General features: G+C 37.9%; 1 protein-coding gene across 6 annotated transcripts in view; it reads left to right on the top strand.

The window, feature by feature from the left end:
* LOC111147591 (PLAG1 like zinc finger 1) overlaps positions 1–24,722 on the top strand; it is a 71,092-nt gene that overhangs the window by 11,829 nt on the left and 34,541 nt on the right. For all 6 annotated transcript variants that reach the window (XM_022503715.1, XM_022503714.1, XM_022503716.1 and 3 more), the window contains exon 2: positions 9,751–9,787. The gene's annotated coding sequence lies outside the window, so the exon portion shown is untranslated. The remainder of the gene's footprint in view (positions 1–9,750; positions 9,788–24,722) is intronic.

Below are 24,722 nucleotides of genomic sequence, written 5' to 3'. Positions count from 1 at the left end.
TTAAAACCCCTTTTAGTCACTTAGATATTTAAGATTCTCCTCAATTGGGTTCTTGCTTTGATAACCGGTGTCTCAGTCCAGAGTCCTGTACCTCTGATGCTGTTAGATCTGAACTCACCCACATCGCTGGGCCTTTCCTGGCACCCAGCAGCACCTTGGCAGGTGAGGGAGGTGACTGGGCCATGATGGTGTCACGGACATCCTCTTTCAATAAAACACTCCCCAGCTCAGTCTTTGTCTCTGTGTTAATCGTCTGTACTTACAGGTTGAACTATTTAGGCATGATGCGTCCATCCTAAATATTCTGTTAAGAGAAACTACAATTTCTATGAAGTGGTGATGAACATTTTCAGCACTCAGTGCAACTAACTGGGATATTTGATCCATTTCTCTTGGAAATAACTTTTTCCAAAATAAAATTTTACTGGAAAAAAAACCAACCAACAACAAAAAACCAAAGCTGCTGTGAGTAGTCATACATGGATCTTTTAGTGAGTTTTGTAGTATTTTACTTGTATATGTCAAAGTCCTGGGGTAGCCAGGAATTCGCTTTAGTAAATTCTGCCAGGTAACCACCAGTGAATGAGTAAGGGTACTCTCCCACCAGCAGTGGGAGTTGTAATTCCACATCTTCACCAGCACTTGGTATTATTATTAGTTTTCATCTTAAGCCCTCTGGTGGATGTGTGCTGGTAGCTCACGGTTTTCTTTTCCATTCCTTCGTTATTAATGTTGAGCAGGCTTTCATATGTTTTATGCAGTACTTATTCAAGTCTTTTGCATATTTTTTTGCATTGTCATCATATTGATTTGTAGGAATTCTTTATATTTTAAATTAGAGTCCTTTACTGAATGTGTGTATTGCAAATAGCTTCTCAGTCTGACTTTTCTGTTTTCACTTTTAATAATGTCTTTCGATAAATACAATTTCCTAAATCCAGTTTATCAATTTTTTGAATACCATGTTTTGTGTCCTATTTAAAAAATATTTGCCTATCCCACAGTCGTGAAGAGCTTCATTTTCTTTTCGCAGGTCTGTGTTCCATTCTATGATTTATTGCAATACTTTTTAGTATGATGTGAAATAAGAATCTAGATTATCTTTTTTTTTCTCTGCTGTAGGAATCCAGTTGCTCTAGAATCATTTAAAAAAAAATTTTTTTTTTAAGATTTTATTTATTTGACAGACAGAGATCACAAGTAGGCAGAGAGGCAGGCAGGCGGGGGCGGGGAAGCAGGCTCCCTGCTGAGCAGAGAGCCCGATGCGGGGCTTGATTCCAGGACCCTGGGATCATGACCCGAGCCAAAGGCAGAGGCTTTAACTCCCTGAGCCACCCAGGCACCCCTAGAATCATTTTTTGAAAAGAATTTCCTTTGCATCTTTTGTAGTGATGGTTTCCATCCACCTATGCAGGTCTGTTTCTAAACTTCTTTTCCTGGCTTATAGATAGCCAGCTTCTTGCTGTGTCTTCACATGTCCTCTCCTCTTTGCATGTGTGGAGAGAGAATAGCCTCTGATGTCTCTTCCTCTTCTTGTAAGAACACAAGTCCCACCCTTCTCTCATTTAGTCTTAGTTACCTCTTCTTTAAAGGCCCTGTCACCAAATATAATCATGTCAGAGGTTAGGGCTTCAACATAAGAATTTTGGAGGGATACCATTTGATCTATAACATTTGGTTCTTTAACCCCTTAATTCATGTCCTTCTTGCATGCAAAATGCATTTGTTCCATCCCAACATCTCCAAGAGTTTTAACCCATTCCAGCATCAGCTCATAAGTCTACAGTCCAAAGTCTTACCTAAATATCATCTGGGGTGCCTGGCCAGTCAGTAAAGCATACGTCTCATGATTTCAGGGTCATGAGTTTGAGCCCCACTTTGGGTGTGGAGCCTATTTTTAAAAAATTAAGAAATTAAATATCATATTAATCAGGTATGGTTGGGACTCGAAGTAAGATTCATCTTGAAGCGAAATTTCTCTCCTACAGTGAACCCGTGAAACCAAAGATTAGGGGTTCCAAAATACAGTGGTGGGACTCAGTAGGATAGAATGGGATTAGTAGGTCTCAAACAAGGCCAACATCTACTAAGGCAGACTCCATTTGATTTTAAATCTCAAGAATAATCCTCTTTGGCTTCACAGTCTGCCTTCTGGTCCCATAGCACTAGGCAGTGGCCCCACCCCTGAGGCACTCAGTGGGGGCAGTCTGGCCCACTGAAGCCAAGGATGGAGCCCCACCCTCTTAAACAAAGGAGGAACAGCCATGCCCTTTGGGAGGCTGTAATGGGAGTAGAAGTGAGGATGTCTGGCTTGCCCTGGGGTCATTCTTTTCTTTTCATGAGGAATAAAGCATCTTTGCAGCCAAATAGTTCTATGTCTAGACCTGCTCAATCTCAGAAGTCCAAAATCCATTCTTTATTTCATCCTGACTCTGTTCTGTTTGGTCCAAACGGTCAGTCTTTGCTGGTATAATCCCATCTCTGTTCTGGCTTCTGCTGATTTGGCTGAATAATAACTCTCTTAAGGGTTATCTCTTCATGGAGTCATTGTCCAGCCACACTCTTGGTGTTTTTCTCCAGGACGTGTTCTCTCATTTTTTGCAATATGGATAGACAGAATTTTTCCAATTCTTCAGGTTCTCTGTTTTTTTTTTTCTAATAATTCTTTTCAGTTTATCTCTCTTCTCACATTCTATTCAGTGAGAAGAAGAAGGGCTTATAAGGAGAAACCAGGCTAACCCCTCAATACTTTGATTAGAAATCTCTTCAGCTAAACATCCGTCACTTGCAAGCTTAACATTTCATCACTTACAAGCTCTTCTACTAAACACAACACAATTCAGCCAAATTCTTTTCCACTTTATAGGAAGGATCATCTTTCCTCTGTTTCCAAGAACATGTTCTTCCTTCACATCTGAGTTCTCACCACAATCTCCTTTAACTTTGTATTCCTTTAAGGCAGTCTTGTTTTTTTCCTATAATGCACCTCAAAACCCTTTCCAGCTTCTACTCCATTCCAAAGCCACTTCCACATTGTTACTGCAGCATTCTAGTTCATGGTGCAAATCTGGATTATTCTGTCTAGATTGCCATGACAGAATACCACAGATTGGGTAGCTTAAACAACAGAAATTTATTTTCTCACAATTCTGGAAACTAGAAGTTGAAGTGCAAGTGCCAGCAAATTCAGTTTCTGAGGAGGCTTATCTTCTTGGCTTGCACATGGCTGCCTTCTTGCTGTGTCCTCACATGGCCTTCCCTCTGTGCATATGTGCACACACCTCCCTTATATACACCTAATATATAATGGTAAAACGAGGCAGTTAAATGTAGTAAAACTATCCCTTCCAGAAAAGGGGAACATAGGAGACACACTGGAGTCACTGGTCCATAGCAGTTCTGAAATCCGTCATGACATGTATTGGGACACCTTGAGGGAACAAGATGCTTTTTGCCTGGGGCCTGATTCTACCTTCTTGTTCATTGTTTTCAGAGGCTCTGGTTCTTCCCTCTGGGGAGTTCTTCCTTTTATCTTCCTTGGCTCCTTATGAAATGGAGAGTAGAGAATTTGCTCTGCTTGGAACTGAGCAGCCCTTTCTTCCCAGTGCTTCCATATAGGAGGAGCCAAAGATCATTTTTAGATTTCAGCTGATGGACTGGTTCTCTTTGGAAGCGCAGTTCTCTCCAAAATCTGGAAGATTTAATTTCTGTTTGTTTCTGTTTAATGCTCTGTGCTGGTGAGCACAACCTATTTTCATAAACCTAGGTCTGGGAAAGAGAGCTGCACAGTCCCTACTATCAGGCTTGAAGTTCTTTGGACAAGGAATGCCTTGGTTCCAGGAACCTGCAGCATGGTCTAGAAGGGGAGTCTGGGCCTGGGTGGGTAGTCCCCCTAAACCCTTGACCTTCTTACTCTAGAGGGAAGGATTTGCTATGAACCCCTTATGTCTAGGTTTAAGAGCAATACCGAGCAAGTGTAATGTCTGTGTGCTTAAAAAAAGAATAGGATATGGGTGAGCACACAAATCTGCATCATCCTTCATGCTTAACTAATTTAGCTTCCTAGATAGTGCTGGAGAGGGAAAATGCTCTAGTCACCAAAGTTGAGTGTCATATCTTAACAACTGTATTTCTCATTACAAAGTCCCATTATGATAGATAAATCAGTTTCTTACATGTTTGCTCATAACAGATTTGTATCAACCCTATGTTTTCTGATCTTATGGAAGTATTGGGATTGTATCACATCTCTGAGTGATGCTCTTACCTTGTTACCATGTAAAAAGACAAACTGAGAAGCTGTGAGATTTAACCATCCTGAAGACAGGCAGCCTGGATTGTAGAATCCAGGTGGTCAGGTCAAATTCTGACTCTGATACTTCTCAAATGTCTGATATTGGGAAAGTTTTTTGTTTCATAATTTTCTTATTTGTACAAAGGGAATAAAACTACCTATTTTTAGTTAAATAGTGTACACTAAGTGATCAGCAGAAAATATTCATAGATCAAACAAAATACTTTCTTAGTGAAAAATGATGAAAAACAATGAGATATTTTGGGGAGTAAGTCTGAGATTTAATGTAGGGAAGATGACCTAAGGGAAGAAGGAGGTGGGGTCCCTGGAAGATAAAGTCCTTAGTCTAATACCCTGAAAAGAGAACTTTGGGGGCAGCCCTGGGCTCTTGCTTATCTCTAAGGGAAGGTATGTCTTTACTATCTCAACCTAGTAATCTCTCTTGAGCTTCAGTGCCCTGGTTCTTAAAATGAGGATAATCAGAATTGCTTTGATGACCTTGATAAGGATCTCTTGATAGAGTGGTAGAGATAAGAGCCAGGGAATGGGTTGGAAAGTGAATAAGTGAGGAAATGGGGATTATCTACATTTTCAGTCTTTTTCAGAAGTTTGAGAATGTAGTCTGGGAATACAGTAGAAGCTGGAGGGCAGTGCAAGGTTAATGAAGGTTTTGTTTGTTAAAGGTTGGGAAGTAACAGATCACTGTACTATGTAGGGGAGAAGTATCTCTAGTAGCAAGGGAGAACATGATAATGTAGAGGAGACTTTAAATGAAGAAGTGGAGTGATTGGTGCTAGAAAAGGAATTTTGTAAGGTTAGCACTGAAGAGATAAAATGTTGTATCCAATAGCTTTCTAATTTTTTTCCCCCTCAGTGGAGTATAATGTGGGGATGTTCACAGAGACATAGGCATTATGTACAAGTATTGGGAGTGAGGACACCAATTGGAAGAGAGGAGAGAAAACAGGAAATAACAGGAGTGGGGAAGTGTTCCAGAGTCGTGGGCAGGCTTTAGAATTCAGCTGAGTTGGAGTTGATAGAATTATAGTGAAGTCACTCTCCTTGGCTTTGAGACTCCCATCTCTGAACCCTCCATCTCCATTTCTACTGCAGTAACTTTTCCACTCTACTGTTTTTGTGCATTCTAGTATCCCCTGAGGCATTCTACAGTCACACAGATGCCTCCCTGGTCTGTCCAAATTATCTGCAAAAATACCATTATTATTTGTCTAGCTCTCTGATTACAGAATTGCATAGGTTTTTAGTAGTCCATATTTTTTCCCTTACAAATGAAATTTTGTAGAGAGATTTTTCAGAGATGACTGTATTGTCTTCATCTCCATATAAGGTCATTGTAGTTGACTGAATATGTCTCCCTAAATATGTATGTTGAGATCTTAACCCCCATATGATGATATTTGAAGTAGGGCCTTTGGGAGGTAAGTAGATCATAAGGGTGGAGCCTTCATGAATGAAATCAGTGCCCTTGTAAGAAGAGAACAAAGAGCTAGCTAGCTCTCTTTCCACCATGTGAGGAGTTTAGCCGTCCAAAACCCTGAGGAGGATTTCCTCAGAACCCATCCATACTGGCGCCATGATCTTGGACTTCTAGCCTCTAGAACTGGGAGAAATAAATGTTTATTGTTTAAGCCATCAAATCTATGGTACTTTGTTACATGAACTAAGAATGGCATGGTTAGTTTTTTACATCCTAGAATTTTAAAAACTTTAATGCAGGTTGATAACTTATATCATCTTCCTGGCAGGTAAATGAAGTTTAGAAGAAAGTGCTCACAATATTCTCTGATGCTGGGTCCTGCCTTCCAGTGAAGGTCTTCATTCCCTTCCCGTGTCAGAGTCCAGGTTCCTGGAAACAAGAACCTGATGAAGTAGAGTCTACCTGCCATTGTCTTTGTGCTCATGATCATACAAGGAATTTCTTGCATGTTCCTCTGTAGCTATTTACAAACCTATTTGTACAGATAGTCTATTAAGAATTTAACAATTTAAGAAAACAGTGAACATGAACATAAATATTGTATCTGTGGTAACATGCAAACAAACATGAAAAAAATTCAGTCTTATGGAATGTTTTAGAATGAAGAACCACAGAATAACCATACAAGTGTTGTGCTTAAACTGTATCTGCCAAGGTAACTGTGTTTAGCGACCCCAAGGAAAAGGGACATTAGCACTTCGGAGTAATTACTATTGTGTACCAAGACTTACTGGGAAAATTTTTACTGTCATAGAAATTAATGATAACACAAAATAACTTGATTTCATCATCCTAGGTTTCTTTGAGGGATCATATAGCCTAGATGCTAAAATCCTGGACTCAGGTGTCAGGATCAATCATTTGCTAATTTCGTGACCTTGGGCAACTTACTAAAATGTTCGGTGCCTGAATTTCCTGATGAGCCAAAAAGGGATAATATGGCACATCCCTTGTAGAGTTGTTATGAAGATTAAATGGGATAATATATATAAAATACCTGGATTATGCCATGGTAAGCTTATAGAGCTTAGAGGTTTCTGGTTAGAAAGATATTATACACTCTACAGACCTCAGAGGTAGAAAATCAATAAAGACATAGTTGAACATAATATCCCATCAGTCAACTAGATATAATCGACATGTTCAGATTACTTTATCCAACAACAATAGAATATATATTCTTCTCAAGCTCACATGGAACGTTCACCAAGATAGACCACATTCTGGGCCTTAAAACATAACAGATTTAAGTGAATAGATCCTATATTGTTTGCTCTCAGACCATCGTAGAATTTAACTTGGAGATCAATAATATAAGAAATTTCAGGGTGTCTGGGTGGCTCAGTGGGTTAAGCCTCTGCCTTCAGCTTAGGTCAGGATCTCAGGGTCCTGAGATCAAGCCCCGCATCGGGCTCTCTGCTCAGCAGGAAGCTTGCTTCTCTCTCTCTCTGCCTGCCTCTCTGCCTGTTTATGATCTCTGTCTGTCAAATAAATAAAATCTTTAAAAAAAGATAAGAAATTTTAAAATACAGAGGTTGAATAACATACTTTATAAAAGGTCAGAAAAGTATATCGAGAAATTTTGAGCTATTTTGAACTAAATGGAAACATGACATCAAAATGTCAGATGCAGAGAAAGTGATGCTTAGAAGAAAATGTGCAGAGAAAGTGACGCTTAGAAGAAAATGAAGCATTAAAAAAAGAAAGCCCTGAAATCAGTAATCTAAATTTCTACCTTAGGAAACTAGGGAAAAAAAAATCTGAAAGTAAGCAGAAGAAAAGATATAATAAGAATTAGAGCAGACAGGTCATGATCTCAGGGTCCTGGGATCGAGTCCCGCATCGGGCTCTCTGCTCAGCAGGGAGCCTGCCTCCTCCTCCTCTCTCTCTCTGCCTGCCTCTCTGCCTACTTGTGATCTGTCTGTCAAATAAATTAAAAAAAAAAAAAAAGCAGAAATTGGGGTGCCTAGCTGGCTTTTGGCAGAGTGTGCAACTCTTGGTCTCAGGATTGTGGGTTCCAGCCCCATGTTGGGTGTAGAAATTACTTAAAATCTTAAAAAGAACAAAAACCAAAACAAACAAAAACCACAGAAATCAATGAAATTGAAGATCAGATATCAGAGAAAAGCCATGAAACCAAAATCTGGTTCTTTGGAAAGATCAATAAAATTGATAAACCTCTAGTGAAGCCGAGAAAAGGAGGAGGTTACAAATTATTAATATCACAAAAGAGATACCATGTCACATCCCTTGCACATTTAAATAATAACAAAATACTATGAATAACTCAATGCCCATGGCTATATCTGTTAAAGATATCAGTTAATTGCCTTTCAAAACAAAACATGCCCAGGTGGTTTACTGGTAAATTCTGCCAAACATTTATGGAAGAAATTATGCCAGTTCTGTATAATCACTTTCAGAGGATAGAAGCAGAGGGAATACTTCCTACCTTATTCAGTAAGGCCCCCATTACCTTAATATGAAAACCAAGCAAAGGCATGAGAAAAAACAACTACAAATCAGTATCTCTCAGGAGCTTAGATTAAAAAACCCTCACAAAATATTAGCAAATCAAATCCAGCAATCTATAGGAAGAAATCTACACTATGACCAAAAAGGGATTATCACAAGTATGCGAAGTTGGTTCAACATTCAAAAAATTCAGTGTAATCTATTACATCAACAGGCTAAAGAAGAAAAATCAGCTGATTGTATCAATAGAGTCAGAGAAAGGATTTGCTATGACCCAGCACCCATTCATGATAAAAAACAAAAAAACCTCTCAGTAAACTAGAAATAGAGGGAAACTTCCTCAACTTGATAAAGAATATCTACAAAAACTTACAGTTAACATCATACTTTATGATGAGAAAGTGAAAGCTTTTTCATCAAGCTCAGAAACAAGGCAAGATGATCTCTCATTGTTCCTTTTCAACAATGTACTGGGATTCTAGCTAATGCAGTAAGACAAGAAAATAAAAAGTATACAGATTGGGAACGAAGGAATAAAACCATCTTTGTTCACATCACCTGATCATCTGTGTAGAAAATCCAAAAGAATTGACAGACAAAAAACCTGGAACTAATAAGTAATTAAAGCAAGTTTGTAGGATATAAGACTAATATATGACAATCAGTTGCTTCCCTATATACCAGTAGTTGAACAAAAGGAACTTGAAACTAAAAAAACATCTTCCCCTCAATTTTGCTGGAAACCTAAAACTGCTCTAAAAGAATGAAATCTTTTAAAATGTATGTTGAAAATACGGAATCTGAGTTCAGACAATATTCTTAGCTTACCTTTCACCTTTTGACTTTTGAAGTGAATAGTTTGTTGTGATAACAATGAGTAAAAAAAAAATCTCTTCAGACTTTTTTCCTTTAAAATATGTTCTTTAATGGAGAAAAATGGAATTCTTTATTCGTAATTTGATATATACTAGATAGTGGTCTTTTATGCCCAATGAGTAAAATAAATGAGCAATAAAAATATTGCTCACAAATGGATTTTGCTGTTTTAATGTTAAAAATAGATGTATAAGAGGTTAGGGACAAAAAGGGGAGGGGGGTGGGTATCCTTATAAAAAGGCAACATTGAGGGATCCTTGTGGTGATGGAACTGTTTGGTATCTTGACTATGGTGATAGATATGTGAGCCTACGAGGTGTAAAGTTCTGTAGGACTAAATACATGTACAAACAACCATAATGAAATTGGGGAATTTCAAAAGACCAGTAGATTGTAGTAATATACTTATATACAATAATATACTTATTGTGACATTCTACTTTAGTTTGTGAAAAGTTATCACTGGGGAAACTGAGTAAAGTATACTCAAGATCTCTCTCAAAATCTTGTACAAATCTACAGTTATTGCAGTAAAATTTAAAAATGCATGTGCAACTATTATATAAAACTATTAAAGATTTTTATTTTTTGTTGTTTTTTTTTTTAGGTTGTTTCTGCCTCCTTGATAAGTCCTCATTGGATTTGTAAGTTGACATTTTAATTTTTTTACTCTCCACCCCAAACATTTTATATTTTCTAATTACATAAGCATAATTTTCTAGAGAACTTGGAGCAAAAATTGGAGCAAAACTCTATTATTTGGTTCCTACATTATTTTTTTTATTGTGTTATGTTAGTCACCATACAATATATCATAAGTTTTTGGTGTGGTGTTCCAAGATTCATTCCTACATTATTTTAAGGTCTGTTTCACTTTTTCTGATATCATTAGGTGGTAGTTACTTTGAGGAAGTTTGAGTACATATATTAGGCTAGTGCCATCTGTTTTCTTGGAGTGACTTCCTACCAGGGTTATGATTAGTGGCAGTAAAGTGCCATCTGTGGAGCTGAGGTACATACATCCATCCTGTTGAACATCATGCTCTTCACACAGAACATCTTTGTGGCTGTTAAGAAGGACACAACACCCTGGGAGAAAGCCACTGGTTTAAGTGGTTTGACTAGTGAGATGAAATGAATTCTGCTTCATTGACCTGTGAGAATCCGACAATTAGATGAAATGAGGGTAGTATTCCAGACTGGGAGAATTTAACTTTGTTCTCATTTTATCATTTGAAGTAACTCTCTTACTATTTTATAACTTTTTCTTTATTGTATAGTGAAAAAAAAATTAGAATTCCTGTTTTAATAATGGGTAGTTTTTTTTTTGTTTGTGTTTTGTTTTTTTTTTTTAATTCCATGAAATGCTGGGCGCCTGGGTGGCTCAGTGGGTTAAGCCGCTGCCTTCGGCTCAGGTCATGATCTCAGGGTCCTGGGATCGAGTCCCACATCGGGCTCTCTGCTCAGCAGGGATCCTGCTTCCCTCTCTCTCTCTGCCTGCCTCTCTGTCTACTTGTGATCTCTCTCTGTCAAATAAATAAATAAAAATCTTTAAAATTCCATGAAATGCAAACATTTGAAGTAGGAAAATTTGGACCAACATTTTTAACCTGAGAAAATAAATTATCCTCTATATAACTGAAAACACATTACATTGTTAAGTGTGTTTACTTGGCCAGTTTCTTAGAAAAGAGATTGTGTTCCCAGTATGGTTATGAACCATAATATGCAGTCATTAGTTTTGATTTCTATATGTTGTCATTTTGATGAGGGACTAAAATATGCTAAGCTAATTTCAAGGACATCTCTGAGAAATATTGTCTGAAGATGGCTTTGTTTTTCATCATGTTAGCAGTGGAGGATGATATTGTTACAAAGTAACATTTGGGGGATTTGTATTCTCTGACAGTATCATAATCAGCTTGAATCAAATCGGGTATTATTTCACCTGTTTTGAGGCCACTAGGAAGACAACTCCAGTACAGTCTTCTCCAAAGTATATGCCTTGGAATACTCATTCCTTTGGATGTTAACTGATGTTACATGGGAAAGGGACCTATGGTCATGTAAATTTGGGGAAAAAACTGAGTTAAAATTATATTTATTTCCAACTGATTATCTAAGAGGGCCAATGGTCTATGGTGTTTCTCAATTTTGGTTGAGAAATTGGTATTGGTATATTGGTGTTTTCCAGTATAACCTCAGTGTTATCAAATATGCCATAAGACTGGTGCTCCCTGAAATATTTTTGGGAAATAGCTTTAAAATTTAGGAAATTGGTAAAAATGACAGGATCCCTTGTACATTTTTCACAATGATGGCAAAAGAAAATAAGGACATTTGAGTTAGAATAGAAGAAGTATAACAAAGACTTTGAAGTATTTTAAAAGAGTTGACATGCAATTAAGCATTAATAATTATTATAGTTATAAAACAATTTTTTTAATCTTAAAGATAAAAATACGTATTCTTCCTTGTTGTAATCACCTACCAATTCCTACGTCACTCTCATTTCTTGAAGATTTAGCTCCTGGCTCACTGTCCTCCTCTCCAAGACTAATGTGTCTTTTTTTTTTTTTTTTTTAAAGATTTTATTTATTTATTTGACAGATAGAGATCACAAGTAGGCAGAGAGGCAGACAGAGAGAGAGGAGGAAGCAGGCTCCCCACTGAGCAGAGAGCCCAACGTGGGGCTCGATCCCAGGACCCCGGGATCACGACCCAAGCCAAAGGCAGAGGCTCAACCCACTGAGCCACCCAGGCGCCCCAAGACTAATGTGTCTTAATTTTTGGTGGTTTTATGTCCATCTTGGGGTCCTTCCAACACCCTGCTTCCTCACTGCCTTAACTTCCTCTTTTTCAATGATTTTGTTTCCCAGACTACTTCAGCCAGATCTTCTCATGGTCATATTGTGGACTTAGTCATTAGCAATAACTGTTTCCCCTCCATGATCTTGACTTTAGGCATCCCATTCTCTCCCAGTCTCCACTCCCACCAACAAATTTTTAACTCTACGTGGACATTTCCTTACTCAATGTAAATAGCCTCTACCCTATCGTTAAAATAACCCATTTATCCCCCTCTCTTATCTCTCTTCTTGCTTTGTTGTCCTTAGCTGTCTAAATCCCAAAGACATAATCTCTTGTATGCCTGTAGCTGCCCAGCCGAACACAGCTGGAGAAAAGTACCTAGCCATTCTCACTAGTCTTACTTTAACTATTTTGATTACTAATCTCAGGGGGCCCTTAATGTGTTCTTGCAGCTTGGACAATTCCTAAGAAAATGTTTAAAACCTATTTCTCTATAAACTTCCAGTTCCTCTTCTCCTATTCTCCCTTTCACCTGATGACCCTATTGTCTTTTTCACTGATAAAATAGAAATGCCCAAAAGAGAACTTCCACAAGCACCCATCATCACATCTACCTAACTACATGCACCTGTAACTTACATCCTGCCTTCTCTTCTTTCCTCCCTGGGTGAACTCGAATCTCATCTAAAGCTTATTCTTGTACTTATGTTCTTAGATTCTTTCTTTTCCCCTATTCAAAGGTATTGGTATAGCTTTTGTGGATGTCCCCCTTCTTTTACATGATTATTTAACTCCCATCCCTCCTAGTTACCAATCCATCTCATTTCCATTTCCTTTTACACAATTTTTCAGTCTTTCTGTCCAATTTATCTTGATCCCATTTCAGTCAGGCTTGATCTCACCATTCTACCAACACTGTCTCGAGTGTCACCAATGACCTCCATGTTGCAAGTCTGACAGTTCTCAGTCCTCATCTTACTGGACCTATCAGTAGAATTGACCCCATCAGTTACACTCCTCCCTAGTGCTCTGAGTCTTCACACTTTCCCAGCTGCCTACCAGTTACCATGACCACTTAAATCAGTCTTCCATGCAAATACCTCTTCATTGACCTGACTTCCAAACACTGGGTGACCCAGGGCAGTTCCTGCACTGTTTCTCTGCCTACATTCACTCCCTAGCTAAGCTGGTTCAGTTTCATGACTTTAATACACATATATGCTTGGAACTACCAAATTTATATCTCCAGTATGAACCTCCCTCCAGAACTCCAGATTTAAATATCCAGCTGCTGAATGTCTGATAGGCATATCAAACCTAACATGTCCACAATGAGGTTCCTTTCCACTAACAGCCAGACTTTCTTCTTCCTTAGTCTTCCTAATCTCTAAATGGTAATTCTATTCCTTCATTTTCTCAGGCCAGACTCTTTGGCACCACTATCATTTCTTCTTTTTCTCACCTTTTACATATCTAGCTATCAGAAAATACTATCAGCTCTACCTTAGATATATCCAGAAGAGGACTGCTTCTTACTACCTCTTCTACTCTCATACTGGGGCAAACCTTCATCAGCTTTTTATTAAAGTAGCCTTCTTACTGGTCTCCCTGCTTTTATACGTTCTCCCCTATAATCTATTCTCCAAACAGCAGCCAGATAAATTATTTAAAACTCTTAACTCTGATCATGTTACTATTCTGCTCTAATGACTCTAGCCAGTGCTTCTCTTTCTAGAGGTTTATCAACTTAATATGGGTCCCCATTACTTCTGAACTAACCTTTTACTGCTCCCCCCGACTCACTACTTTAGCCATACCAATATCCTTGTTCCAAGTCAGGGTTTTGCAGCTAGTGTTGCTACAAAAAGCCGTAAGGCTTGCTTCTCACTTCCTTCAGATCTTTGCTAAATTATCATCACACTTAGGCTTTTCCTGACCAGCCTGTTTTGAATTGCCACTATTTCTCCTGGTCTTACCCTCTTAGTTCTCCCTATTTCTTCAGTACTTTAGTTTTAAATCACTGTCTGATTTATATTTTGTCTGACTGACCTTCCTTTGAAGATGAACTCCACAAGGAAGGGAACTTTGTGTGTTTCATTCAGAAAGACGGATGTGGATTAGGGGAAAGGGATTGTGTAGTAGTTACTGACTTTGCCTAACATGCATTTCACTTGTTGCCTCCTGACCACAAAGATGGGTAAGTGACTCAAATTGGGGCTATCTTTGTATCTTTTCCTTCTGTTATTCTAGTCCTGGGATGGGCATGGGATCCAAGCCAGGCCAACTGGATTTCAATTTTTCTGACTGGTGGTGGCAATAAAAAAATACATCCTATCTTGTCATGGGTCCTTTTAACTGTTAACAGACCATTAGACAAAAGGTAGGTATAGCCGTATACTATAATGCCTTTGGCACGCTTAGAAAATTGCCCATATACTAGGTGACCAGAAAAATTTAAAAAAAAAAATTAGAGCAGATACAGGGGAGAAGAAGAAAATTTTAAGTGAATACTATATAAAGTTCTATATAAATAAACTTTGAAACTTTCAGTGTGTAAGACACTAAAGGTTATTTTGACCTAGTTTGCCTGTCAGGTTGATAAATTCTTCCTAATGTTCATGTAATAGTTACTTACATGCTACATGACTTCCACAGCTCAGAAAGATCAAATAGATATATTCAAGAGACTTATATAACCCTCATTAAAATGTAATGGCCAATGTAAAAATTTTAAATATTGTTAGTTATGAGAATAAATGTAAAATCTGCAAATAAGATTTTAAAAACATCTACTCTGACCAGATAGGACTTACCCTAAGAGTACAAAAATGATCCAGTATTTGGGGATCTTATGCATAAATGCACTGTACAACAATTTTTTTTTGAGTCCTACAGGACATTTAGTAACATTTAACACTCATTTCTGGTCATCTTTTAGGACTAGTACTTATTATGGATACAAAACATTCATTTCGAACCATCTGTACATTTATTAATAGTAAAGCTCACAAACATTTCCATCAAAATCAAGAGTCATAACATGATGTCTGCTAACATGGTAGAATAAGTTCTAGCCAGGCAGTGAGACAGAAAAGTAACAAGTTATAGGTATTAGAGGATGAGATAACACTGAATTTTTTTTTTTTTTAGGATTTTATTTATTTATGAGAGAGAGAGTGCGAACATGAGTAGTGGGAGAAGAACAGGGAGAGAGAAAGGGAGAAGCAGACCCTCTGCTGAGCGGGGGAGCCTGACGTGGGGCTTGATCCCAGGACCCTGAGATCATGACCTGGGCCCCAGGCAGTCACTTAATTGACTGAGCCATCCAGGTACCCCACACTAAAATCTTATAGGCAAGGTGATGGATAGACCTATACAGTTCTGAAAATCAATTATAAAACTCTTAGAATTAATGCAATTCCATAGGTAGTTAGAGAAATGATAAATAAATGTTTAGTGGAAATAATTGGAAGCTTAAGATAATGGGTTCATTTCTTATGGCTATGTTAGAGAAACTAACATGTTAAGAATAATTCAAATAAGAAACGTGTATTTTCAGAATTTCCTACAGTAAGTATGTATAGCTTTGTTATGAAAGAATATAAGATCTTAAGAATATGTTTTCAATACTTAGAGGTAAGAAAATTCTGGTGCTAGAGCTCAAGCCCAGCTGAGTTTTATCAGTTGTAGGCTTTCCCAAATAATTCAATAAGGAAGTTTGAATGCTTGATTTTAGAACTTTAGTTAGATTAGACATGATTAAAAGGCAGCTAAAATCTCAGTCATCTATATATTTCTAAGTATTGCTGGGCAAAAAACTAGGTTTGAAATTTCTTTGAAGAATGTTCATTTTCTTTTTCAGTGCTTGTTTGATTAGCTTCAGGAAAAAGTGAATAGATCTTGGTACTTTTAGTAAATGGCTCCTAATGTCATTTTGTTACTGAAGATTTGGAGTGTTCTATCATAATTTAGTTCCAAAAGCTCTCTTTTCAAGAGCTATAAATTGAGCAGACAGCATGGTGAAGAGCACAAGGTTTAGAATGAGTGTAGCCTGGCTTGAATTCCAGCTGTGATGCCAATAAGTACATGACTATGAGCAAATTAATGAGCCTTTCTTAGCCTCAGGTTGTCTTTTATAAGATTGAAATAACAATAGCTATGAGGATTATAAGGATTAATTGAGATGATAGACCTGGTCATTAACAATATTCAGTAACAATCTAATTCTATATTGCTCAGTATTACAATTTGAGGTACTACTAATAAGTTATTTTGCAGTGTACTTTATAGAGAAGACCATCTCATATTATTTAGTTATATATCCCAAATTCTGAAAAATTATATATTTTTATGGAAGAGAAAATGAATAAGAGACATGGGCTGCCCTGTAATGTGACCCCAAACAAGTAACTTTTGGCATTTTTTTGAGCTTTCAAGTAATCTCTACATCTTGATGTAGAGAGGATGAAATGAGATAATGCAGACTTTTCAGCACTTAGTTGTAAGTATAAAACACTAATGCAAATGTAAGGAATTCATACTGAGGGGACTTCTGTGACTTCTACCCATGGTGTAGTAACAGGAACTGTGTTCATTCTCCTGTCTTAAATAACCAAAAACCAAAATGTAACCCAAAAAAAGGCCATAAAATATTTAAAACAGGTTTTCAGACATTGGGCAATGAACAACATAAGACTGAACCCTGAGAGAAGGGAAACAAGTGATGTGCCCATGACCACAGTGTAAGAAGGGAAACCCAAACACAGCTCATTGGTCACACTGAATTGAGGTAATAGAGTTGGGAATTCAAGGAGGCAGTTGCAGCTAAAATTAGTAGGACAGCATACTAGAGAAGAGAGAGTTACACAAAGAGAACAATTTGGAGGTCATCAGAGCATTCCCCTGGAGTCTTCAGCTGAGTGCTGATTAGTGCACACATATAAGAGAACTACCAAAGGTTGAGAAAAGAGCCACTGGAAAGGAAAATGTAGATCGCAGATCAGGGAAGAATGTGTCCCATTAGACTAGAAAAACTTTTTAATATAAATGGCATAAAATGGAATAGTTAGAAGAGTATTGCCTTAGTAGGGAGGGAAAATTTGCCCTAGACTAAAACTCTGATTCTTCCCACCCCCCAAAAAAAATCCTAAAAATAAGCCATTAGAGTGATCATAAACTTTTTTTGTAAAGGGTAAGATAGAAAATATTTTAGACTTTGCAGGTCATATGATCTCTGTTGCACCTACTAAGCTTTGCCACTGTAGTGATAAAGCAGCCATAGACAATATGTAAATGAATGAGGATGTCCAAATTCTAATAAAACTTCATTTACTGAAATAGGCTGTGGACCAGATTTGACTTGTGGACCACAATTGGCAGACTCTCAGTTTAAAGGTCAAATTTTCTAGTAGTTTAACTTCATCCCAGAACAAAGTTCAAGGATATTTAGAGAACTACAAGATATCCAGCACCTGACAAGGTAAAGTATGCAATATCTAGGATTCAATAAAAATTTACCAGATCTCCCAAGAAACAGGAAAATTCAATGTTGAAGAGAAAAATCAATCAATACAAATAGACTCAGAGATGATAGACTTTAATAAAGATAAATTTAATGAACAGATTTTTTAATATTTAGTAAACATTTTTACTAAACAAAGATATTGAAACAATTATACATATGCTCAAGATTGTAGATGAAAGCAGTAAGTTTAAGGAGAGACATGAAAGGCATATAAAAAAAAGTCCAAATTGAATTTTTAGAGGCAAATAAACATCTGAAATGGGATATAAATTGGATAGGATTAGCAGCAGACCAGACACTGCAGAAAGACTTTGTGAACTTGACAATATAGCAGTAGAAATTATACAGAATAAAACACTATGGGCTGTGGGACAACTTCAGACAGCCAAATATATGTATAATTGGAGTCTCCAAAGGAGGAAGGTATAACAATAAATATTTAAAGAAATAAGGGCTGAAAGTTTGCTAAATTTGATGGAAACAACAAGTTCACGTATCTTAGAGGCTTAATAAATACCAGCAAGTACCAAAAAAATGAAGAAAATTATACCAACTTACATCACAATCAAATAGTTTAAAACCAGTAATAAATATTTTAAAGCAGAGAACAAGGGCACTATAAATTTAGAAGAACAAAGAATAACTGTAGACTTTTCGCCAAAAGCAATGCTATCCAGAAGACAGTGTAGCACCTTCAACATAGTGAAAGAAAAAACTGTCAGCCTAGAAATTATAGCTAATAAAAATGTCTTTCAAAAAAAGGTAATAAAATACTTTTTTAGGCATACAAAAGATGAAAGAATTCACCATTAAACCCACGCTAAAAGAAATGTTAAAGGAAGCCATTAGGAAGAAGGATAATAATACTAGATCAAAGTAAAAGAACACCAGAGATAGTAATGTTCTGAGTAAATGTATAAGTTTTTTTTATTTATTTAAATCTTATTTTTAAAAGGTGATTGTTTTAACCAAAAATAGTAACAATGTAGTTGGGGTTTATAACATGTAAAATGTATGACAACAGTTGCACAAAGGTCAGGATGGGAAAAATTGAAATATAATACAGGTTTTGTTTTTTTTTTTAAGATTTTATTATTTAGAGTATGAGAGAGTGCACAAGCAGTGGTGAGGGGTGCAGAGGGAGAGGGAGAAACAAACTCCCCTCTGAGCAAGGAGCCCGATGCAGGGCTCAATCCCAGGACTTTGGGATTATGACCTGAGCCAAAGGCAGATACTTAATGGACTGAGCCACCCAGGTGCCCCTAAAGTTTTTATACTATATGTGAAGAGGTGTAATATCCCTTGAAGTTACCTTGTGTTAAGAATATAATGAGAAACCTTAAATCAACCACCGAGACCTCGAAAGAAAGAGTATAAGCCAAAGGAGATAAAATTAAATCAGAAAAAAATAGTCCAGGAGCACCTGGGTGGCTCAGTGGGTTGAGCCTCTGCCTCCTGCTCAGGTCGTGATCCCAGGGTCCTGGGATTGAGGCCTGCATCGGGCTATCTGCTCAGCAGGGAGCCTGCTTCCCCCTTGCCCTTTGCCTGCCTCTCTTCCTACTTGTGATCTCTGTCTGTCAAATAAATAAATAAAATCTTTTTTAAAAAATGTAAAGAAAAAACAGTCCAAAAGAAGGCAGGAGAAAAAAGGAAAAGGGAAATGGAGAAGAAATGGATAGCAAGATGTACATTTCAACCTAACTGTATCAATAATCATATTAAGTATAAATGATGTAAGCACTCTAGTTGAAAGGCAATGAATGTCAGCTTAGATTTTTTTTTTTTTTTAAGAAGAAAATAGATTAGCTATATACTGCCTGCAAAAAGATGTACTTCATATACCAAAGGACAATTAGGTTATAAGGTAAGGGATGGAAAGCAATGTGAATTTTAGTACTAATTATTTTTGAACTTAGAGTGGCTGGAAGTAGAAATTGGAGCAAAAAATATTGCCAGGTATAAAGATTGTTCTTTCATAATGATAAAGTGGTAAACTCATCAAGGACCCATCATGACCAATTTAACCAAAGAAAACAGAAGGCATAAATTACCAATGTCAGGAATGAAAGAGAGCTCATAACTACTGATCTCATGGGTATTACAGGGCGATTAAAGGAATGTTACAGTCAGTCTCTGCTCACAAATTTGATAACAGATAAAATGGAACAATGTCTAGAAAGATAACATACAAACTACTAAAACTGTCTCAAGGAGAAATAGATTACCTGAATTACTCTCTATCTATTAAATCAAGTTAGTAGTAAAAACAAAAACAAAAAACAAGAACAACTCCTCAGAAAAGAAAAACCACCAGACCCAAATGGTTGTGCTGGTGAATTTTACCAAATAACCCATTTGACCAAAAAAAAAAAAAAAAAAAGAAAAGAAAAGGGAAATTAGAAAGTATTGTTATCTTACTGAAAATAAAAACATATTTCCAAATAACTAGGATGCAACTATAGCAGGGCTTCGAGGGAAATTTATAGCACTTTGTGCCTATATTGGAAGAGAGCAACAGTCTCAAAATAATAGCTCTAGGTAAAGGATTGTCAAAATTATCTACAAATATCTGAATGCCTTTTATTAAAAAACATGTTTATTTCATGTTGGAGAAGATAATATAGATGGTTATGAAAAGGCAACTCTTAGCCTTCATAGGAAGGAAATAGCCATCAGACTTGCCCTGCTGTGGGCTGAATTTCTTTAGTGATGAATTTCTTTAGCATGTTCCCTTAGATATTCTTTAGGTTTTTTTTTTTGTTTTTGTTTTTGTTTTTTTTTAAGTAATCTCTATATCCAAGGTGGGGCTTCAGTTCACGATCCCAAGATCAAAAGTCACATGCTCTACCAACTGAGCTAGCCACACACCCCTCCCTTAAATATTTTTAAGGGTTCTTCCCAACGATTAACTTCTTTTTTTAAAATTTTTTTAAAAAGATTTTATTTATTTATTTAAGAGACAGAAATCACAAGTAGGCAGAGAGGCGGGTGGGGGTGGGGGAAGGAGGCTCGCCGCCAAGCAGAGAACCCGATGCGGGGCTCGATCCCAGTACCCTGGGATCATAACCTGAGTCGAAGGCAGAGGCTTTAACCCAGTGAGGCACCCAGGCACTCTCAACGATTAACTTCTGAGATAAACAGTAGTGAAGGAAAAAAAAATTTTTTTTAAGTGTTAATAGACTATAGATTAACATGCACTTTTAAGCTGATGTATTATATAGTATGTAATACAGTATAAGAATGGGCAGTAATTTAAAAAATCACAGAACTATAGAATTAGAAGGAGCTGTAAGTGGTGTTTAGTCAAATAATAGTAACCTCAGCTCTCTGCCTCTTTTAATATCAAAGCCTTGGGTAAAAAATTTTTTTGAGTTTTTTTTAGGGGGTGATCTATTTAAGTTTGCAAATCAGCAGAAACAGTGCATGAGAAGTAAACCACTGGAAGACATAGTCAGTTCAGAGAAAATTGCATCAAGCTTAGGGACAATCACTAGACGTGATTTTGTACTATGTCAAAGCTTGGGTATATGTCACCTTCTCTCCAAAGCCTTCTCTGGCTTTCCCAGACTTAGTGGCCTCTGTCTTCCCACAGTAATCTGTACACTCTGTACTGTAACATCTACATACTACCAACTATTGATAGGGTGTTACGGAAAATGAGACCAGGCAAAAAAAAAAGTTTGCTGTTTACGATCAGCCGTCTTTGTGCTAAAAAGTTCATCTGTTTTCTTCTAGTGAGTAGTATGAGGGTCAAATGAAATAACATACGTAATCTTTGAAAACGTTAAAGCACTAGCTCTATGCAACAAAATATTCCTATCATGCATTTTTTCTTTTCATGTGGCAACTGTCTGTGAATTTCTGCCTAGCAGACGTACATTCCTACTCTAAGCAGTTAAATGGCAAGAAGCAAAGCTGATGGGACAGAGAAACCACACTGCTGCTTTATAAAAACCGGGGAGTTTCCTCAGACATCTTTTCAAGAAAGACAATTTAGTCAGTGTTTCTATTTTGGGTAGTAGCGTATCTTTTATGACGGGTTGATCTGGGCTTACTGGTTGGCTACCTTCAGATATTAGACCCGAGTGGTAGATTTTTAGTGCTCGAGAGAACTGTGTAATCCAGAGGCTGAAAGTTACATCTGATGTCTTTTTATTGAAGAAGAAACCTGTTTTTCCCTTTTTAACGAGTTTCATGTAGGTTTGATTTTCAACACCAATGATAATAGCTTCCACGATTAGGTAGTTATTAATTTGCTAACATTGCTTTAGGGGCTTTATACAAGTTATCTGATTTAATCCTTCCCAAATCCTATCTGGGAAGATACTCTTCCTCCTTTGTAGATGAGGAAATGGAGAGTCTGAAAATATCGTTACTAGCTTGATTTACAAAATTACTAAAAGGTGACACTAAAATTTCAGTATTGATCCAATGCCAGGCTCCCCACGCAAGCTCTGCATCTTTGGATGAGTGGAGCAGTGCACTGGGCTTAGAGGTGGACTGTTTAATAGAGTCACGGTGAGAGCCGTTCAGTGAATGATTATATGCACACATGGTAGCTAGGTTCTGCGTGGGGTTGAGAAACAGAATACTTACAGTAGGGGTTCTGCTACGTATGAGTTCTGTGACTTTGGCAAATCAGTTTATTACCCTTCTCAAGTCTGTTTTCCTCATTCAAAAATAGAAACTAGTAAAACCACCTATCTGAGGTGGTTGTGGTGAAGATCAAATTGATGTTTTTCAGGGCTTTAAATGGTTTTGAAAGGAACACTTGGGTGGCTCAGTTGGTTAAGCATCTGCCTTCAGCTCAGGTCATGATTCTAGGGTTGTGGGATTGAGTCCCACATCGGGGTCCCTGCTCAGAGGGGAGCCTGCTTCTCCCTCTGCCTGCTGCTCCCCCTGCTTGTGCGCACTCTCGCTCACTCTCTCTAATAAATAACTAAAATCTTTTTAAAAACCCCACAAATAAATGAATAAATGCTTTTGAATATAAATTCAAATGAGCATATAAATGAATTGATGAGTGTATTTCATTATTTGCCATAGCCTTTCCTTAAGTAGTAAATTTTCTGAGTGCTTTTAAAAAATGGTTTGATTTGTAGAAACTTAGTGAGTTTCCAGAGCAGCTCTGTTGAATTAGAGTCATCTATTATGTAAGGAACTTCTACTCCTAAGCCTAGCATTCTTCGATGAGATACTTTGTTTTTGAGGAACGGTTATTTCACAATACCTTGTAAAGGAATCCTTGACAGATATTTCTGTCTCCATTTTGGAAGAGTAGAAAGACAGAGAGGTCCAAAGTGGATCAGTGCCAGAGTTGGCTTTGAGGCGCCTAATATAACTGTCACACTGTGTCTACTGGGAAGCTACCTTTCCCGTGCCATATAGACTTCTGTATTTTCTAAGCTCGTTTCTGTTCAGACTTGAGAATAAGTGAAAGTCTTCTCCTTGAGGGCTGTTTGGTACCGTGTACAAAATGACATCTTTGGCAGTCGAGTGAATAATCAGTGAATGGATCCCCCAGGTCGTACTGAAGCTTGTAAGATGGGCACGTGGGAAGATTGTGTTCTGTGTCAAGGAATGAATTCTCCATACCTTTCATTCCAATATTGTTTATTTTCTTTTTGGTTTAGGAATTTTCGAATTTAACCCATCCACTCCCATGTTTCCTCAGGATTAGTGACAGAAGTGAATGGAGCACAATAAAATAAACACATTTTCTTACAGGCGTTCTTGAAGGTTGTGTCAAAGAAGCAGCTCAGAATTCTGGGGAGACCTTAGAAACCTTTTGGTCAGATCCGTTCAGCGTAGGTAACTGGTCTGGAGAATCCATCGTCTTTCCTAGCCCCTCGTGCGCCCCTCCCCCCGCTAACCCTCCTCACTCCCACAGAGCTCACAAAGCTCATTCAGGCACAGACTGTCAGTTAGGGGTCTGGATTGCCAGTTTGGGTGATTACCTGGCTCACAGCAAAGCTGACAGTCCTATCTCCGTGGACATTTTTGTTCCCCAGACAGAATCTACGAGAATTGACTCTAGTTTGTGTGGCCTTCCCTGGAGATCAAGCCTTGAAGGAAGCCCTAGCAATTGCAGCTGTAAATTCATCCTGTGGTGGTAGTGTGCCGGCTGAGAACTGAGAAGGGCTGCCCCCATCGCCATGCTCCTATCATCATTAGAACTATCAGGGTTGAGAAGAAAGTGTCCCGAGTGTTTGGGTACGGTGACACGAAAGAAATTGCCGATTAAGTGAGACCATTGCTCCCGGGATTGCAGGACGGAAAAAGAAAGGGAGAGTGAGCCGGGGAAGTTTATTTATGGAATGTCAGGGGGCCATTGAGGCCCAGCAGGCCCTAGAAGTGGAGGACTTCCCTGGGTGCTTGTTTTCTCCCTCTGACCTTGGATGAACTAGCGAGCAGTATATTATGCCGGCCGATTGTGCTGGTTTGTCATGGTTAGCATTCTGGACTGTCCCTGGAATGTAGGAAACGGATGAATTTGAATTGAACCATGAGGTGGTCTGCTGGGCCCTCTCCTTGTCTCAAGGAAACCTGTCGCTGTTTGTCTGGGCCTGGCCTGATGGAAGCAGTGGAGGGAAAGAGAGGTGGGCCTTTGATCTCTTTGTTGCAGCTGCTCCCTGGGAACTCGCTGAAATCAATGCCCTGTTTTCCTGAAGGAATGAATGGCTCTGCCTAACTAGCTTTGTGAAGCTGTGGGGGAATTCACTGCCTCTGTTTATTGACAGCTGAAAAGGAGCACATGGGGTGGAATGGACCTTCTTGTGAAAACCAGGCACAGGGAAAATTAGACCTCAATTTAACACAGAGGAATTTGGAAATTCACCCCAAAGGAGACGGTGGTTTCTCATGCTTACATTAGAATGACTCAAGTTTGGGGCTAGTGTGTAATGAACAATGGAGGTTCTGTCACAACTGTGTTATAAGTAGGAATATGGTATGCATAATAAATGATGCTAAGTAGAAGTTGATTCAACACCTCCTTCTATTTTAAACACAGAAGTAGGGAAAGACAAATATTAACCATGATATAATCAAGTGATTCTTTTATTTTTGCATTAAAAAGAAAAAGGAAAAAATTGATACTCAAAATAAGCATTATTAACGTAACATTACTAAGTGTCAAGAATGTCATTCATTTATGTTTCAAAACATCTTTGAACATTGTATCTAAATTTCACTCATGGGAGCTCTTCCTGCCGCTCTGGATAGCGTTTGCTGTATGGGAATAT

Source organism: Enhydra lutris, unplaced genomic scaffold, assembly GCF_002288905.1.
Source record: "Enhydra lutris kenyoni isolate GAN:26980312 unplaced genomic scaffold, ASM228890v2 scaffoldscaffold17, whole genome shotgun sequence".
Taxonomy (NCBI): Eukaryota; Metazoa; Chordata; class Mammalia; order Carnivora; family Mustelidae; genus Enhydra; species Enhydra lutris.
The sequence above is the reverse complement of the archived record's forward strand: the minus strand, read 5'-3'. Positions and strand labels throughout refer to the sequence as shown.